The sequence below is a fragment of the Sebastes fasciatus genome, chromosome 1, assembly GCF_043250625.1.
Source record: "Sebastes fasciatus isolate fSebFas1 chromosome 1, fSebFas1.pri, whole genome shotgun sequence".
Lineage (NCBI taxonomy): Eukaryota > Metazoa > Chordata > Actinopteri > Perciformes > Sebastidae > Sebastes > Sebastes fasciatus.
The window spans coordinates 832,474-837,885 of NC_133795.1; the positions used below are offsets into that span (position 1 = coordinate 832,474).

Consider the following 5,412-nt stretch of genomic DNA (forward strand, 5'->3'; position numbering starts at 1 on the left):
TTAGCATCAGCAGCTCCAGACAGTTACCTGTTCTTTACCTGGTGTTTACCTGGTGTTTACCTGTTCTGTGCAGCGAGCTCAGCAGCAACAACGACGGTGATCTCCTCTCTGCTTCTGGACTCTTAATGTTCTCCTGCGACGGAACCAGTTTCTGTTTGAATGTGAAACATTCAGTGAGATTCAGTCTGCAGCGTTACTCCATCACACCCAGCAGCTAGAGTCAGGAGGAGGAGGATGCTGCTGCTGCTCTGCTGTTACTACAGTTACTGTTACTGCTGCTGCAGCGTTACTCCATCACACCCAGCAGCTAGAGTCAGGAGGAGGAGGATGCTGCTGCTGCTCTGCTGTTACTACAGTTACTGTTACTGCTGCTGCAACGTTACTCCATCACACCCAGCAGCTAGAGTCAGGAGGAGGAGGATGCTGCTGCTGCTCTGCTGTTACTACAGTTACTGTTACTGCTGCTGCAACGTTACTCCATCACACCCAGCAGCTAGAGTCAGGAGGAGGAGGATGCTGCTGCTGCTCTGCTGTTACTACAGTTACTGTTACTGCTGCTGCAACGTTACTCCATCACACCCAGCAGCTAGAGTCAGGAGGAGGAGGATGCTGCTGCTGCTGTTACTACAGTTACTGTTACTGCAACGTTACTCCATCACACCCAGCAGCTAGAGTCAGGAGGAGGAGGATGCTGCTGCTGCTGCTCTGCTGTTACTGTTACTGCAGCGTTACTCCATCACACCCAGCAGCTAGAGTCAGGAGGAGGAGGATGCTGCTGCTGCTGTTACTACAGTTACTGTTACTGCAACGTTACTCCATCACACCCAGCAGCTAGAGTCAGGAGGAGGAGGATGCTGCTGCTGCTGCTCTGCTGTTACTGTTACTGTTACTGCAGCGTTACTCCATCACACCCAGCAGCTAGAGTCAGGAGGAGGAGGATGCTGCTGCTGCTGCTGCTGCTGCTGTTACTGTTACTGTTACTGCTGTTACTGATGCTGCTGCTGCAACGTTACTCCATCACACCCAGCAGCTAGAGTCAGGAGGAGGAGGATGCTGCTGTTACTGTTACTGCTGCTGCTGCTGCTCTGCTGTTACTACTGTTACTGCAGCTGCAACGTTACTCCATCACACCCAGCAGGTTGAGTCAGGAGGAGGATGCTGCTGCTGTTACTGATGCTGCTGCTCTGCTGTTACTACTGTTACTGTTACTGCAGCTGCAACGTTACTCCATCACACCCAGCAGGTTGAGTCAGGAGGAGGATGCTGTTACTGTTACTGCTGCTGCTCTGCTGTTACTGTTACTGCAGCTGCAACGTTACTCCATCACACCCAGCAGGTTGAGTCAGGAGGAGGATGCTGCTGCTGTTACTGATGCTGCTGCTGCTCTGCTGTTACTGCAGCTGCAACGTTACTCCATCACACCCAGCAGGTTGAGTCAGGAGGAGGATGCTGTTACTGTTACTGCTGCTGCTCTGCTGTTACTGTTACTGCAGCTGCAACGTTACTCCATCACACCCAGCAGGTTGAGTCAGGAGGAGGATGCTGCTGCTGTTACTGCTGCTGCTGCTGATGCTGATACTCTGCTGTTACTACTGTTACTGTTACTGTTACTGCAGCTGCAACATTACTCCATCACACCCAGCAGGTTGAGTCAGGAGGAGGAGGATGCTGCTGTTACTGCTGCTGCTCTGCTGTTACTACTGTTACTGCTGATGATGCTGCTCTGCTGTTACTGTTACTGTTACTGCAGCTGCATCGTTACTCCATCACACCCAGCAGGTTGAGTCAGGAGGAGGAGGATGCTGCTGCTGTTACTGATACTGATGATGTTACCACTGCTGCTGCTGCTGCTGTTACTGTTACTGATGCTGCTACTGTTACTGTTACTGATGCTGTTACTGCTGCTGCTGCTGCTGTTGTTACAGATAATCTGGTGATGTTACAGGATTCTGCTGGTGTTACAGATAATCTGCTGATGTTACAGGATGCTGCTGCTGGTAGTGTTACAGATAATCTGGTGATGTTACAGGATGCTGCTGGTGTTACAGATAATCTGGTGATGTTACAGGATGCTGCTGGTGTTACAGATAATCTGGTGATGTTACAGGATGCTGCTGCTGGTAGTGTTATAGATAATCTGGTGATGTTACAGGATGCTGCTGGTGGTAGTGTTACAGATAATCTGGTGATGTTACAGGATGCTGCTGGTGGTAGTGTTACAGATAATCTGGTGATGTTACAGGATGCTGCTGGTGTTACAGATAATCTGGTGATGTTACAGGATGCTGCTGGTGGTAGTGTTACAGATAATCTGGTGATGTTACAGGATGCTGCTGCTGTTAGTGTTACAGATAATCTGCTGATGTTACAGGATGCTGCTGCTGGTGTTACAGATAATCTGGTGATGTTACAGGATGCTGCTGGTGGTACTGCTGGTGTTACAGATAATCTGGTGATGTTACAGGATGCTGCTGGTGTTACAGATAATCTGCTGATGTTACAGGATGCTGCTGCTGGTGTTACAGATAATCTGCTGATGTTACAGGATGCTGCTGCTGCTGGTGTTACAGATAATCTGGTGATGTTACAGGATGCTGCTGCTGGTACTGCTGGTTTTACAGATAATCTGCTGATGTTACAGGATGCTGCTGCTGCTGCTGGTGTTACAGATAATCTGGTGATGTTACAGGATGCTGCTGCTGGTGTTACAGATAATCTGGTGATGTTACAGGATGCTGCTGGTGTTACAGATAATCTGCTGATGTTACAGGATGCTGCTGCTGGTGTTACAGATAATCTGATGATGTTACAGGATGCTGCTGCTGCTGGTGTTACAGATAATCTGGTGATGTTACAGGATGCTGCTGCTGGTGTTACAGATAATCTGCTGATGTTACAGGATGCTGCTGCTGGTGTTACAGATAATCTGGTGATGTTACAGGATGCTGCTGGTGTTACAGATAATCTGGTGATGTTACAGGATGCTGCTGCTGGTGTTACAGATAATCTGCTGATGTTACAGGATGCTGCTGCTGGTGTTACAGATAATCTGGTGATGTTACAGGATGCTGCTGCTGGTACTGCTGGTTTTACAGATAATCTGCTGATGTTACAGGATGCTGCTGCTGGTGTTACAGATAATCTGCTGATGTTACAGGATGCTGCTGCTGGTGTTACAGATAATCTGGTGATGTTACAGGATGCTGCTGGTGTTACAGATAATCTGCTGATGTTACAGGATGCTGCTGCTGGTGTTACAGATAATCTGATGATGTTACAGGATGCTGCTGGTGTTACAGATAATCTGCTGATGTTACAGGATGCTGCTGCTGGTGTTACAGATAATCTGATGATGTTACAGGATGCTGCTGCTGGTGTTACAGATAATCTGGTGATGTTACAGGATGCTGCTGCTGGTACTGCTGGTTTTACAGATAATCTGGTGATGTTACAGGATACTGCTGCTGCTAGTGTTACAGATAATCTGGTGATGTTACAGGATGCTGCTGGTGGTACTGCTGGTTTTACAGATAATCTGGTGATGTTACAGGATGCTGCTGCTGGTGTTACAGATAATCTGGTGATGTTACGGGATGCTGCTGCTGGTGTTACAGATAATCTGCTGATGTTACAGGATGCTGCTGCTGGTGTTACAGATAATCTGGTGATGTTACAGGATGCTGCTGCTGGTGTTACAGATAATCTGGTGATGTTACAGGATGCTGCTGCTGGTGTTACAGATAATCTGGTGATGTTACAGGATGCTGCTGCTGGTGTTACAGATAATCTGGTGATGTTACAGGATGCTGCTGCTGGTGTTACAGATAATCTGGTGATGTTACAGGATGCTGCTGCTGGTGTTACAGATAATCTGTTGATGTTACAGGATGCTGCTGCTGGTGCTGCTGGTGTTACAGATAATCTGGTGATGTCACAGCAGTGGTTCTCAACCTTTTTTGGCCTAGCGCCCCCCTATCCATTATCCAGGTCCCTTACCGCCCCCCCCCCCCCCCACCAAATAAAATGTAGGCTAATTGTCTTCCTAAATATTAATGTTGATTATCATTATTATTATGTAGATTATTATTTATTTATATTCTCATTATATTATTATTTTTTTAATAATGATTACTCTGTGTTATATCATTAAAAAAGCATGTGAATAGAATATATATGTATGAGTTTTGCAGTAGTTGTAAATTTGACATTCAGACTTTTATTAGGTATCACAAACATACTTGCTAACTTTGAGACCTTAAAAAAAGGGAGTATTTCTAAACCGAATTGGGCGGTCTGGGGGTCCGTCCCCCAGAAAAAATAGAGTTTCAGAGACTTTGTTTCCTGCATTCTGGAGACTTTAAAAGAATGAAAATAACAAAATAATAACTTCACTGCAACTGCATTTTATGTTAAACTTTTAATTTGACCTTTAACTGAATAATCGGCCCCTCTGATGTGAACTTGAATGTTGTAAAAGTGTGAGACTGTTGGATGTGTGGAGGGAGGGAGGTCCAGAGCCTGTGTTGGTGTAAACTGGCAGCTTTTCTAATGTTGCTGACCACATCGTTTTGCAAGTAGTTGCAACTTTCAACTCATCTTGTCATGAATCTTTGTCTGAAAAGTTCAAACGCCCCCAAAGAACACCTCAACGCCCCCCTTACAAAAACATTGATGACTACTGCGGGTTTTCAGGCTGATGACGACCTAAAATGGTGGACACATTTGAGCTTCAGATGTCCTACAGAACCTCTGTCTTTCCTTGAATCTAAACTTACTACAATATATTGTACTACCCAAGTGATGCTGTACAGGTCTTCACCAGGGAGGTTTTATAGAGGAAACGTGATGACAAAAAAAACTCACACCTGTGTCTTTAATTATTAGGGTGTCTTTAGGGTGTCTGGGTAGTGTGTAGGTCTTGGTAGTGTGTAGGTCTTGGTAGTGTGTAGGTCTTGGTAGTGTGTAGGTCTTTGTAGTGTGTAGGTCTTGGTAGTGTGTAGGTCTTGGTAGTGTGTAGGTCTTGGTAGTGTGTAGGTCTTGGTAGTGTGTAGGTCTTGGTAGTGTGTAGGTCTTGGTATTGTGTAGGTCTTGGTAGTGTGTAGGTCTTTGTAGTGTGTAGGTCTTGGTATTGTGTAGGTCTTGGTAGTGTGTAGGTCTTGGTAGTGTGTAGGTCTTGGTAGTGTGTAGTTCTTGGTAGTGTGTAGGTCTTTGTAGTGTGTAGGTCTTGGTAGTGTGTAGTTCTTGGTAGTGTGTAGGTCTTTGTAGTGTGTAGGTCTTGGTAGTGTGTAGGTCTTGGTAGTGTGTAGGTCTTGGTAGTGTGTAGTTCTTGGTAGTGTGTAGGTCTTTGTAGTGTGTAGGTCTTAGTATTGTGTAGGTCTTGGTAGTGTGTAGGTCTTGGTAGTGTGTAGTTCT

The 5,412-nt window shown here is 45.9% G+C and overlaps 1 protein-coding gene across 1 annotated transcript in view; it reads right to left on the reverse strand.

The window, feature by feature from the left end:
• LOC141766681 (putative peptidyl-tRNA hydrolase 2) overlaps positions 1-231 on the reverse strand; it is a 13,355-nt gene extending 13,124 nt beyond the window's left edge. The window contains exon 1 of the mRNA XM_074633757.1: positions 61-231. The gene's annotated coding sequence lies outside the window, so the exon portion shown is untranslated. The remainder of the gene's footprint in view (positions 1-60) is intronic.
• Positions 232-5,412: the final 5,181 nt, after the last annotated feature.